Source organism: Uranotaenia lowii, chromosome 2 (genome assembly GCF_029784155.1).
Source record: "Uranotaenia lowii strain MFRU-FL chromosome 2, ASM2978415v1, whole genome shotgun sequence".
In the NCBI taxonomy this organism is placed as follows: Eukaryota; Metazoa; Arthropoda; class Insecta; order Diptera; family Culicidae; genus Uranotaenia; species Uranotaenia lowii.
Window position 1 is genome coordinate 20,509,874 of NC_073692.1, and position 12,847 is coordinate 20,522,720.

At 34.0% G+C, this 12,847-nt stretch overlaps 1 protein-coding gene across 6 annotated transcripts in view; it reads right to left on the minus strand.

The window, feature by feature from the left end:
• LOC129747067 (uncharacterized) overlaps positions 1-9,252 on the minus strand; it is a 30,092-nt gene extending 20,840 nt beyond the window's left edge. The window contains exon 1 of one of the 6 annotated variants that reach the window (XM_055741079.1): positions 9,138-9,252. The gene's annotated coding sequence lies outside the window, so the exon portion shown is untranslated. Of the gene's footprint in view, positions 1-6,589; positions 6,655-8,188; positions 8,233-9,022 lie in introns of those variants that run through there. The other 5 variants (XM_055741082.1, XM_055741080.1, XM_055741083.1 and 2 more) reach the window with 5 other exon arrangements.
• Positions 9,253-12,847: the final 3,595 nt, after the last annotated feature.

The following is a 12,847-nucleotide window of genomic DNA, read 5'->3' on the forward strand; positions in this document are numbered from 1 at the left end:
TTGAATTCATCTTTATTTCAAATTTTGCCCTTATTTTGCTACGTAATTATTATTATTTATTTTATTAGAGGCCTTTTTCCATGAATATGGCATTCGTGTTCAAAAATACTTAAAAATAGCTCGACCTCATTCAAATTTTGTTCTACGTTTCAATTAATTCGATGAATCACATAATCGTTGTTTCTTGTGATGACTCGTCGCTCAGGATATCATAAATGTTAGGCCATGTGAAGTTTGTAAATTTTGTTAGCTTTTATAGCTATGACTGGGCGTATTTACAAAGTTTATCGTTTTTATATTTTTAAAAAACTGTTAGTTGCTAATAGAAATTTAGGATAATTTCCCTCTAATGCTTATTCATCCTATTTCCTATTACGAAAAAAAAGTGTAAACCATAATGTTTAAGGAAGCTTGAATTGATTGAACCTTTTTTTTATCTTCAAATGATAACGATGTTTTTTCATTATCTTTTCCATGAGCTATCTAATGAAAATCCAGTATCTTAAGCTTGTAAACATATGCGAATGACCTCTTTTGAAGATTGTCAAACTTTTCAAGATGTTTAATCTACCTGTAGAATGATATATTCAATTTTAATTTACTAAGAGATTCCTAATAAGACTTTCGCTGAAACCTTGTTGAAAACTTACTCTGAATGTTTTTAATTTTATGTGGTTTTTCCGTAGTTTAATTTCACACTGTTTTATGAATAATTTATTTATATGTTGAAAGTTCCACTAATAGTTTTTCGCAGTTAACATAACACTCATCATCTCGGAACCAAAATCGCCCAATTTATAATGTTATGGAAAATATGTCATTTAAATTAGATTTAAGTTTTTCTATTTTTTGACACAACTATCTTATTAATTATCATAAGTGATCAATGTGAAAATCGTTATAAATCTTGTTTTTAATTCGCAGTACTAAACGGTTTAATTTTTCTCATAATTGGATGGTAGAACTGACCGCATTGATGGTCAACAATAACTCATAAGTTAAAAATTAGGCTATGAAGTATAATTGTACAAAACTAAAAATGCCAGATTAAATTTCATGCGATTAATAAGTTTCATGCAATAGATTTGGTTTTAACATTTTCCAGAAAATGCACGTTTAATTGTCTAGTCCCCCGTTTAAATTTCAACTCCGCTATGGATGCGTTGAAATTGCAGCCTTCAGCTTATGAAGCTTATCAAAATGGTTGATTCCTAAAAGCTGGAACATATGTTTTCAGCAAACAGTCCAAATAGTCCAAGAAGTCAATTCATTACGAAGATTAATCATTGCATCCACATTTTACGCGCTGCATATTCCTGTAGACCTTCAACGCCCCCAGGGGGACCACATTGAAAACCACTACTGTTCTAATCAATTTACCCCGAACAGGCAATTAAGAGTATTTTTTTAACCCAAAAGTAGACTTGCTATTTCATCCCAGAACCACGTGCTTGTAACCTGTGCTACGAACAGTAGAAGAAATAAAGTAGCCCGCCAAAAATTGTTTTATCAAATTTTTAATCATAAGCAGGCTTTGATTTGCTTTCCAGTGAACGTTAACTTTGGATGGTCGTTTCTAATGCCCAGCCCATGGTGATGGTGAAAACAACCCCGCCAAAGGAAACGAAAATCGGCTGGCAAAATGGGTGCCATGACTTTTGGTTCGTGGGAATAAAAACGAAAGTTGAATGGGAGGGTCTCTTTTCTTAGGTGGGAGGGGCTCAAAACTATTACTAAAACCTTACCATGGTCCAAACACATAACTGTACCAAATTTCAGGCTGATCGGTTAAGCGGTGTGGATTTGTATAAGGTGCATACAAACAAACATATATAGTCCAAATCATCTTTATATATTAGATTATTTCCTGTGATAAATCGATCATAGATTAGTGTTTGCCGAACAAGATGTTTTGATATGTTTTTACATGCGCATCAAGAGTTCAACGAAAATGGGACAGAGCTGAGTTGGGCTGGTGGCTCCAATCAATAATCTCAAAGGTAAGCCTTAAGCCATAATTCAATAGGTTGGACCTGAGTCACAATTTGTTTAACAAATAACAAAGTTTTCGTTTTTTTCAACATGCAATACGTAAAGAAGTAATTGTTCTTTTTTATCGCATTGGATTTAAATGGATGTATATTTTAAAAAATCTAAGAACTCAGAAAAGATCTTAGAAATTTTTATCATGCTCCACAGACAATGACAGAAGATTTCTGTAGTCCTTTTATGAATTGGAAACATTTCAAATTATGAACCGGACGGGAAACAAACCAAATATTTTGATAGGTTCTTCGAAAAAAGTTAAGCAAGACTGGAAAATGAAAATATATTCCAAAATTTTTGATATCTTTATCAGGATTGTACAATTTTATTTATAATCAAATCAAAGGTGTTTTCACATTTTTTCCCAATATTAGGATAACACTTCAGGAAATTTTAAGAATAAACTACACTGAGAAATGAAATTACTGATATTTGAATAAAATTGGTTTGATCATTATCCTACAATGTGTCGTTAATAAAACTTAATAAAAATGATCCTACAATAAATAATTTTTGTCAACTAACATTTAATCGTTATTTATCGATAAATTGTTTGGAACGAAGTCTAAAGATATCTTAGCAATTGATTCATAATTAAAATTTAAAGTTATTATGAAAACAATAAGAGAATTTTACAGCAACTAACTATAGGGAAGAATGAGGATTCCTTCGCTCTATTTCGAAACCGGAATATCTTAAAAAGATCAAAATATGCTGAAAAGAACAAAACATCAATGATCTTAAGGTTTCCAGAATTAAGCGCGTACCCGGGCTAGAAAATTCGGGCTATTTCATCTAAAAACCTTGCGAAGTCCGTGAATTTGATTCCAAAATCCGGCAATATCCGAGCAAATTTGCTCAAAATCCAGGAATTACTCAACACAAATCAAGAAAAAAAAACATGGACAAAAAATTTTTTTCATCAGCAGTTTAAATTCGTATTTGCGGCTTTCAAAACATTTCTCATGATTATTTTTATAAAACTTGCTCAAAAGAAAATCGTTTAAGATGCAAAAATAAAAATTTTAACAACAGAATTTGATTTTGAAAAATCCGGGCAAAATCCAGGCTTCTTCAATGAAATCCGGGCAACCGAGACGGGCCGTATATTTGTCAAATTTTGAATTAAATATCCGGGCAAACCTGGATAAAACCGGGCAATCTGGCAACCTGTATTGCTAACTAATCTAATTTTAAAAAGTTTGATTTTTGAGTTATTGAACTTTGTTTGAAAAATTTAACAAAGTGTTATTTGAAGATCTTTTTTGATCACTTTAAAATGATTCCCAAATGATAAAATTATATTGAAAATATTTATTCCAATGCGACAATCGTTTCAGTATGATATGAACTTCAAATGCCATATTTTCAATGCCATAGTAAACTCTCAATTTTTTTTAAGAAAAAGTTTTCCAAAATGTATGAAATTGGTTCAATTGATCCCTAGAGTCCAAAAAGATATGTTTTTCTTCTGAATGAATCGTGATCATTAGCACGAAATTACTAATATTTATCCAATTCCTAACCAGTAATTAATGGATAAAAAGGACTCAATAACTGTTTTTCTCTACAACCTAGAAAATTGCGCCTTTAAGTATGAAATGGTTTCAGGGTAGAAGACTAACTTTTTTAATTCTCTTTCAACGGGGGGGATGAATAAACCAATTGGTTTAAAATCCCAAAAAAATAAAGAAAAAAAAATTCTCTTTGTCTGACAATTACAAACTGTGAAATGAGAACAACAATAGTCAGCGGCCCATTTATTTATGGATTTTACTTGATTTTCGCTCATTACATAAAGGATCATGTCTTCTTTAACTCAAAAAATTTTTCGACTCACGAAAATGCTTCTTTTTAAAGGTTGTCAGATGGCTTTTCGGGTTTGCCCGAATTATTAATACCAAACTTTGGGAACAGTCCGGCCGAATTTTATCGAAAACTGCCCGGATTTGACCCGGATTTGGGCCGGATTTGACCCGGATTTATTCACTTTATTTGGCAAATCAAATTTAAAAAAAAAACGTTTATTATCTCTTGATTTTTGTTGAATTTTTGAAATAAAATTGCCCTGATTCGTCAGGCCCGGAAAAGTCCTGAAAAAATTCTAGCCACCCTATTTATTCTGGTTCATATATGGGTTCATGTATCGTGTTGACTTTTGGAGCATATAAACTTGAAGTTACACGCTGCCACAAAATGCAATTGACGGCGAGTTGCTAATTTTTTTCAAAAATATATGATGAAAAAAAGAAAAGGGGATCAAGCATCCCCATTCTTCACTTTATACAAAATGGATTTCTATCTATCTGTTCCCTATAGACTTGGAAACTACTGAACCAATTTGCTAGAAACTAAGTAGGTGGAGGTATTGGAGGCCTAGGAATATTCCTGTTATGGTTTGAGACCCCTCTCTCTGAAAAACGGGATAGGGGGCTTTCCAAACATAAGACAAATGTTTGCATAACTCGAGAACCGATCAAGCAAATGGTATCAAATTTAGCGTGGGAGGGTAATGGGGTACGAAGAATATTTCAATTTTTTTTTTTAGTTTTATTTTTGACATTTTACCAGCATTATGACATTCGTGTCTAAGAGAAATATTTCTATGATTATTTGAGACCCCTCCGTCTTTTTAGTATAAATGTAATGCAAAAACTTATCAAGCAATTGGAGCTAAATTTGGCGTGGGAGAGTATTAGAGTACGAGAAATGTTTCAGTGAATATTTGGTATGCATCCCTCCGTCCATTGGGGAAACATGAGGAGGGTTATGGGGCTCCCTCACAAATTTTCGCATAACTGGAAATCTAATCGAGCAAATGGAACCAAATTTAGCATGGGAGGGTATTTGAGTACGTGAAATGTTTTTATAATTATTAGATACCCCTCTCCCTTTCCTATCCAAATTTTTTATTACCCGAAATTCAGGTACTAACCGAGCAAATTTGATCAAAACCACAGATTTATTCTAAGTATTAAAATCAAAATGAAAACTCTTGAAATATTGTATTAACTACCCATAAAAAACTCCTATTGCAAATTTAAAATCTTATTTAAGGCTTTAAAAAACCGTTCATGATTATTCAGATAAAACTTGCTAAAAAAATCGTTTTTTGAGTAACAATGAAAAATTACTATAACAAAATAAGTTTTTAGTTAGATTTTGTAAATAATTAAAGTTAATAATTTCGGGTTAAATCAGGGCATTTTTCAACGATATCCGGACCAGACAATTCCTTAATTTGTGTCAAATATCCGGGCGAGTCCGGATAAAACCGGGCAATCTGGCAAGCTTATTTTCAAATGATTGTTTCTGATCTTTGCTAAAATTAATATAGAGCAATGCCAAAAAAATAAAAAATATAGTATTTTCTAACAAATGTCATTTATTCTAAGATGGTGTAGCAGTGTACACCGGGTGCATCAAATTGTAATCAGAGCTCTGTTATTAGGATAAGTTACTTTTTTATTCCTTCATATAAATAAATCACAGAAATGAGAAACAAGAAATCGAAAAACACAAAATTTATATAAAAAATTCAAGCAAGTCTGTTACGGGTTGAAGATATACAGATATAGATTAAAATTCAATACAAAATTGTATTTCATGCAATCAAATAAATTTTTGTATTATATTTTTTTTATTTTGAACTCCTTTCAAGTAACGAAAAGGTTATTTTTTAAAGGAAAAAACCACGTATAATCTTAATATACATTTTGAAATTAAATCAAAAAGATTTAAAAAATCTTAATCTAAAAAATTTATTTCAAATAGCTTAATAAGAGCAAATTGCAACAAATATGATGCACTTTCAAAATCTCTTTAGCAAAACAGTTGAACATCAGTGCTAAGGAGTATTCAGTTCAAATTTAGTTTTCATGCAATGACTTCTCCTTCGATTATATTATTTATCTTGATTGGTAGCATTGCTTCTAGCTGGAAATTATATCCTGGAATTGAATTTTGTATTTGTGTTCTTAATTGTCATGCTAAGTCTTAGTTTGGAAACAATATAAGGGGGAAGAACGGAAAATCCAGTAATGTAACGTTCGAAGGCCTACATTATGATTGTATACTGGGTTAACCCAAAACTGAATTATGTCTGGGATTATGTGCTCATTTTTCCAATGAAAGCTTATAATATGACTTATACATGACGGCGACTCAGAGAAACGATCTTTTAAGGTTGCATTAATTTTTTTAAATAAAGCTATTTTTTGGACAATTTTTCCTTTTTTTTTAATTCTTAAAAACTTTCTCCAACGACCAAAACTCTTTCTTCTCCAACGACTTTTTTCAATTTGGCAGTTGGAGGACAGTTTCTGAAAACCTATTCCGGCAAAACTATTATCGAGTTGAGTAGTTCTGGAGTAGGATAAAACCATCAAAGGTTTTCAGAACAAAATGTTTTTTTTTTTTTTCAAACACCCTAACGGTTAAGATTGACTGTTGAAAAACACTTAATTTTAATGAAATTGAATGTATGAGATCTGATCTCTATTCAAAACTTAAGAAAATTTAATTTATTTCACATTTAACTTACCCATGAAATCCCATTTTCATTATCCAAATAATTCACAAATTTCAAATATCATAATATGCAGTCCTATTACAAAGATTGTTAAGTTAAAAATCGCTATAAAAATTTTACAGTTAGAGTTTTTAAACCGTATTCGAAAAAAAAATGCAACACTTCCATTTGTGAATAACTTTTGAACGGATTGATGAAAACTGATGAAATATTCACGAATACTACCCAGTAATATAACGTTGGTATGTGCAAAATTTTGTGGCGATCTGTCAAGAAGTTTTTGAGATAGCGTCTAATGAATAAATTAATTTACGAACATTTTTGGGCAGGATCGTAAAAAATCTGGGGAAGTCCCATTGAAAGACCTCACAACAGCTGGAAATCAACTATGAGATCAAAATTCATTTGGTAAATCGTTCTAAAAGTCGTAGAGGATCTAACAGTGAGCTAAAATATAAATAAATGTAAGAATAATTAATGCTATGAAGGTATAGGAAGTGAGGGGTTTATTAAAGCGTCTTCCGAACCATTCAATTGGAGAAGTGGTTAAGCAGGTCAAACTTCGTGTTTAAATGGCCTAAAAGCTGATCATCGATAAAATAAGCAAAATACGGTGCATGAATCGTGCGTAATATGGTAGACTTATTAGTGAGGTGAATTTAAAAAAAAAATCCATTAGGAAATCGATACGGACTTTCTAGAGTGCACTTGGCGAATCTCCTATCGGAAATTTTTCATTAAAAACCTCGCCTGAATGTTCCGGAGAAGATCGAGAGGAAAAATTACAAAAATAAATATGTTATCCAGTTATAAATTTGGCTGACGATCTGTGGAAGATGCAAATCGATAAGTGGTACAATACGATAAGCAAAAGTAATGGTCAAATATACCAAAAAATATCTACAAAAACCAACCCAAATGGGCCTCATGGAACCATCACAAAAAAAAAATATCAGGAGAGAGTGGTCAAAAGTTCATAATGTTGTTTTCCTGCAGAAGGTTGACAATCTGCTATACACTAAGATTTTTTTACGCGGTTTGATTTCCTTCAGATTTTCTAACATGGCTTCTTTTAACACAGGTTTTTGCCATGGATACGATTCTTCTACTTGGCTCTCGGGAATCAGCACGTTTTTTGAGCGAAAATATTTAAAGTCCCATACGTTAACGATGGATTTGCCCTGCCTTGATTTAGACAAACGGAAGTCCAAAGTGTGTAATATAGATGGCGCATTTGTTGCCTAAATATTTTTAACAATGAACTTATTTATTAGACGCTGTCTCAAAAACTTATTGACAGATTGGCACAAAATTTTGCACATGTGAACATTACATTAATAGGTAGTATCACAGAAAGTTTCATCAACTTTTATTCATCCGCTCAAAAGTTAGTCACAAATGAGTGTGCATTTTTTTTTTCAATACAATCCTTAATCAAAATATGATGAACTTAATCATGAGCTTAAACATAACGTAAAAAAATTCCCACACAGCTAGCACTTTTTAGTATCATTTCTTCCACTTGTAGGCTCTTATGTTCCGCTTAACAATGTTTCACGCCCTTGGCTCGCATCGGCAACATGTTAATTTCCAAAGCAATCAAATAATCACCATTACGAGGTTATCTTTTTCTTATTTACACGTCATTTATCACATCACTTCATTCAGATGGAGGTCTTAACGCACTTCACTGCAATGTTTACCCAAACTAAATGCATCAATAAACCCTCTGTAAGCGCCTCTTCAACAAAACTCAATGAAAAAAAAAACAAATATCACATCCATAAATGCACGAAGCTTTAAATTTCTCCGCACCCCTGCCTGCAGTCACTTTTCAGTCAGTCGTTGCAGTGCGGTTTATCAAAAACGAAAAAAAAATCACACAAAACTCCACTCGTGTGCCCTTTTTGACGTTTAATTTTTTATGCCCTCCCCTGTAATTACATCTTCGACTGGTTCTTTTGGGGTTTTTTTTTTTTTGCTTCGTTCAACTCTTCTACCTTCCCAGCTGAACGTTGTCACTTGTTTCACGTTAACCGAAATATAATAATCACATGACACTTTCTCTCAGATCCGCCGTTGGGGTTGCATGTTTTCGACTTCACCATTTCGTTTAATTTCTGCACCAAATTGAACCTCCGGCGACCCCTCTTTTTTGTGGGTCTCGGGAAGATTTACTGGGACCCATAAAAAAAGAATTTCAATTAATAACACCAACGGTAGCCGAAAAGGTATCGTGATAATAGGTTATGAGATGGTTCTTAAACTTTCAGCGCAAAATCACTATCGTTTTCATCGAGTATGACACTTTAGGGTCGATTTCTACCAATCTTCCAGACACCCTGACTTTGCATCAATTTTTCCTAGGGAACCAAATTTATCAGGTTTTTTTCTTTCTTCAAAGTCACACAACCAAGAAATTTGCAAATTTTGTTCTTCTCTTACAAAGTATCTTCCCGGAACCTGTCAGCTAACACACTTTTGATCCCAGACAGTTGAGTAACCACAGTTATTCCACTTCGATTGCCCATGCTTGGGCAAATCCGGATTGCATCTTCACCTGGTTCGATCACGGATCTTGGACGCTTTCCTACATACTTTGTAAGTACCCAGACAGATTGCGCGTGAAAACGCAAGACAAAACTCGAAACCCCAGAAAACACAACCGCACCGCTCGAAAGTCAACGTTAAACTCAGCGCGACTTAAGCCAAGTGGCGCATCTGAACCTGACCGTGGACCGTGGCGTGTGGTGGCGTTGAAGATCTCTTGACTTTCCGAGCGCTTGTTCAAATAGGTACCAGTTTACATTTAGACGCATCCACTTACATGTGGGAAACATAAGAAATGTCGGAAAGAAATTATCAGCTAATTATGCCCATTAGACGATTGAGAAATTTTACTCGGAGCTGGGGTTTCATTGATTTATCTGAAAAACGGACAAACCTTCTCGTTTAAATCAGTTTCCACATTTTTCTTTCAAAAAATAAATTTATCTGTTTCTAAAACAAATTTTAAAAAATGTACCAATAAAAAAACCAAAATTTTAAGTGAAAAAAGTTAATTTTGGAATAGTTAAGGAATGCCAAACTCTGCCTCTTCTTCACCAGATTAATCTCATTGAACTAAATCAAAAGAAAAGAAGAGAAGAAGCCTATGCTTTAAAAACTGATTTTGGAAGATTAAGTCTTCTTGCATTCAGAACATTTGTCAGATTCAACGCTTGTTTTGAAGATATGTCGTGTGGAAGTTTTAAAATTGATAAGTTTTGGGTGAAATCGATTTTTGATAACTGATAAACTTATAGACCTAAATGAAAACTGAAAGCTGATTTCAAATCAATTTGCTATCCTTCATTCAATCATTGTCGAGTTCATTTTGTTTCAGTGATAACATTGCTTTAAAAAAAATTTTTTTTTGTTCATTAGAGAGACTTTCAGCCTTTGGCTGGTTCGTCTCTACGGTTAAAAAAAAAATTCTACATTTTTAAAAAAAATTATAAATAAAAAAACTTTTAACTTTTTCAAATTTCATGAAGTCTTAAAGTATTTCATATAGGTTTGTTTCAAAATTATCAATGATTTAAATCTTGTTTACAATGCAATAAAGTTACACATACCTATTTTCAAAAAATATTTATATAAGAATCAAGAACCAACAAAAAAAAATAAATATTTGGAATAAGAACCCCAAAACTTTTCAAATTACCTCTTATATTCTTTGCACCTTCGAAGATATGAATTTTGCTGCCTTTTGAAATCAAAAATCATGAAATAAATCATCAATTTTTGATATCACAAGAAGATCTACTCAAGAGTGCACTACTCTTTCCAGGGAATTAAAAACAAGCGAGAATTTCCGATTTCCGGGAATCGCTAAAATATCCCGGGAATTTCCGAAGCTAATACAAAATGCAAGATAACTAAAAATTCACACGATTTAAACTGGAAAAATGGATCAGATTGAGCAAGAAAAATTATGGTTCTACCACAGACAAATCTACCTTGATGTATGGCTTACATTTCAAATTTTATTTTTCAAACAACTGATTAATACCTTGAATTTGATAAAAAATACTATTTCGTTCAAAATCAAACAATAACAATAAGGAAACTTCGTTTCGCAAACTTTTGACGGCAGTAATATTATTGGCATTGAAAAGATATATTTTGAAACAAAAGGATAGTTATCTGAAAATCTATGAGATTGAAATCAAATGATGAATAACTTTTAGCTAAAGGGTGATATGGTTAAAATTCGGTCAATATCATCTGGACGTATTTCTTTCAATTTTCCACTTAAAAAACCTGAACACCCCTCACTTTGAAGGTGTGTGTGTAGAATGTTGCTCCTCTTTTGATTTTGGAATTCACTCTTCAGTTGTCAAAATGTCGTCCAAGGAAGAAGAGCGGCGTATCAAAATTTTGCTCGCGCATCGCGAAAATCCGAGCTACTCGCACGCAAAGCTGGCAAAATCGCAAAAATTTGTTAAATCAACCGTTACAAATGTAATTAAAGTGTTTGGGGAACGTTTGTCGACAGCCAGGAAGTCTTGATCGGGGGGAAATCGAAAACCGGAAGCCGCTGAGACGATAAAGAGAGTTGCCGGTAGTTTCAAGCGAAACCCTAACTTCTCTCTTCGAGATGCCGCAAATGAGCTGGGTGTATCGTCTACAACCGTGCATCGAGCCAAAACACGAGCCAGACTATCGACTTACAAGAAGGTAGTGACTCCAAATCACGATGATAAACAAAATACGACGGCCAAAGCGCGATCCCGGAGGCTGTACACGACGATGCTGACGAAATTTGACTGCGTGGTAATGGACGACGAAACCTACGTCAAAGCCGACTACAAGCTTCCGGGACAGGAGTTTCATACGGCAAAAGGAATGGGAAAAGTAGCAGATATTTTCAAGCACATGAAACTGTCAAAGCTCGCGAAGAAATATCTGGTTTGGCAAGCCTGGTTTGTACCTGTGGCTTGAAAAGCAGCATTTTCATAGCTTCCGGGACTGTCAACCAAGAAATTTACGTGAAAGAGTGTTTGAATAAACGTCTGCTGCCTTTCCTGAAGATACACGGTTGTTCCGTACTGTTTTGGTCGGATTTGGCATCTTGCCATTACGGTAAAAAGGCCATGGAGTGGTACGCCGCCAATAACGTGCGGGTGGTTCCCAAGGACAAGAACCCTACACGCCAGAGCTCCGCCCAATTGAGAAATACTGGGCTATTGTCAAGCGGAACCTAAAGAAGACCAAAAAAACTGCTAAGGACGAGCAGCAACTCAAGGCAAACTGGCTTTCTGCGGCGAAGAAGATGGACAAGGTGGCTGTACAAAATCTGATGGCAGGGGTTAAGCGTAAGGCCCGACAATTCGGATTTGGAAAAGCGGAAGCCTAACTGAATATTTTTCCTGAATTTTATACTATTTAAACTTGAAAAAGAAATTTAATTTGATTATTTAAATAAACGATTTCACCGATTTACGCGCGGTTTTCCTTGACCAAATTTTGACCGTATCACCCTTTAACCAACTTCTATCGATATGGATCGTTGGATGAGTTCTCAAATAGGGTAAAAGCCTTTATGACAACGGCTTAAGGAAGCTTTTTTCATTAGTTCAATAGATTTGCCTTCCATGTTGGTTTAAAACTGTCATTCATTCATTGAACTATATTTTTAATATTGTGTTATGAAATTATGCAGGAAATAGATCATTTCATTACGTACTTTTGAGACAATTAATGATTTATTTTCCACATTCAAGTTTTCTCATTGTCGTACCAGGTCCTTACTTCCGTCGTACAAAGAGACCAAAGTTGTCTCAATTTATTCCACCCTCTTTAGGAATAAATTAAAAAAATTGCGGTTGCGGTTCATGCAATTAGCATCAGCTTACATCGAACGGACCAAACGCGCAGGATAACAGCAGAAGTTCTCTCGAGTAACCAGTCGCAATAAGCTATGAAACTAGGATAGCTTTATTCTAAACAGGTCTACCATTGCTTGGCTAATGCATCTACAGGCAGAAAAGTATCATACCTTCTATTCAATTCTACCGAAATTGTCTCAAACTATTCCTCCCTCATGAGGGATAGATTTGAAATTTTGCGGTTGCGGTTCATACAAATGCAATTATTTACTTCGCACGGATCAACCGCGCAGGATAACTGCAAAGTTCGAATAAGATCTAAGTCGCAATAAAATGGACTGGCCAAGAAATCCCAAGGTAGCGTTTTTGTAGCTAGGTACCATTGCTTGGCTAAGGC